A 1800-nucleotide genomic window follows, 5' to 3' on the forward strand; every position below is an offset into this window, starting at 1 on the left:
TTCTTCTTTTCGTCCTTCCTTTCTTTTTTAAAAACTTTTATCTCTCTTGATACTTGTTAAGATTTCTAGATATGAGAATGACTAATGTTTCTTTAAAATCCTAGAAATTTTCAAATATTGTTTATTTCTGAAACTTCTGTGAGACAGGTGCTGGATCTTTCATTCTACTTTATGTGGTTCTTAACACTTTGTGGTGCAGTGAATTGCTTTTATATGGACTTTCTAGCCACGGTCTTGTAACTCCCACAAAATGATTGGCTGGACTATGCAAACTGAGGGACTTATGGTCTACCAAGGAGATGGGTCAATTCGTGGTCCTGGTGGGAGGACCATGACTTGAAATTGACAAAGGTTTGGTGTATATAAAGTCAACCTCACAGAGGTTTTGGGGGAACCTCACTACTATTAAGAACAGTCTGGAGGGCAGCACATCCTTTGGACCAAGGACTAGGGGATCCTTCACTGAGAACCTCCTAGACCCAGAAGAAAGGGTGAATGCTAAAGATGGCACAAGATGGTGAGAGACAGTGGCAGTAGGCTTGCCGACCCATGGAGCTAGGCTGTCGCAGTGGGCTTTCTGGCCCACTGATAGACAGCTGAGTGCCTTCAGGCAAGAGATTTGTCAGCAGATCTAAAAGAACTGTAACACTTGCCTGTGCAGGGCAGAGGACTGAGTGTGTCCCCTGCAGGGGTTGCTCAGGAGAATCCTGTGCAGGGGTCTTCCTACAGCGGGTGGAGCCAGATGCCTCTGGGCAGGAGGCTTGCTGGCACAGCTAAAAGAGCTGAAACCCTTGTGCAGGGTGAGGGGCCTAAGTGTGCACCTTTCAGGGAGTACACACCTCTCCCTCGTTTGCAGCATGTACCTGGGTAACATGGTGGAAAGAGAGCCCCACAGGCCCTGGTAGCTTGGCAGCAGCTAGCAGCAAAAGCAAGCAAGGCCCACGGGCAGAGCAAAAGTCTCAGGAGCCATATAGGCCCCCCTAAGCAGCATGGTGGTCACCAGAGGCAGCAGTGACATGAACACAGCATCTGACCTGAACCACAGCACAGTTGCCCAGTGACATAGGAATGGACATGGATAATTTGGGGAAGGGTAAGCTTTTCTTCTTCGGAAATCTGTTATTGTTTACTGCTTGCTTTCTATAAATAATAGTGACTTTCACTTTGCCAACACTGAGTAAGTATCTTGTGTGTCAGTCTAGATTGCAGATGAACATAGCAATTGTTGATGCCAGTAGGTTTACGTGTCTCATTCCAGAAGTTTTATGACTGCCTGAAAGTTTGAGGCACAGCCTGTCTGCATGTGTGATGCAGATAGAAAGATATGCACATACACACTTCCTTCAAATTATCTGTTAGATACATAATGCTGTCGTAACAAAATATACCACAAGTGAGTGGCTTTGAAGAACAGAAATTTGTTATCTCACAGTTCTGGAGGCTAAAAGTTCAAATCAGACTCTCAGTAGTGTCATTTCCTTCCGTAGGTCTTTCTCCTAGTTTCTGGTGACTGCAAACAACGTTAGTATTTCTTTGCTTGTTGATAATCCTTATATGAAGCCATGTCCCCTAACCCCCACTCTGTATCTATTTGCCTATTCTGCTCTTTTTTAAGACATCATTCACAAATGACTAGGTTTAGAACCCACCCTATTCTGGTGTAACCTAATTAGCATAACAAAAGAAAACCCCTGTTTCCAAACAGAGTCATATTTACAGGTACATAGATTAGGACTCCAACGTAATTTTTTGAGGAACACAACTCAATCTATTTCTTTTCCCATCTCTTTATTTTCTTTG

Source organism: Trichechus manatus, unplaced genomic scaffold, assembly GCF_000243295.1.
Source record: "Trichechus manatus latirostris isolate Lorelei unplaced genomic scaffold, TriManLat1.0 scaffold00083, whole genome shotgun sequence".
NCBI lineage: Eukaryota > Metazoa > Chordata > Mammalia > Sirenia > Trichechidae > Trichechus > Trichechus manatus.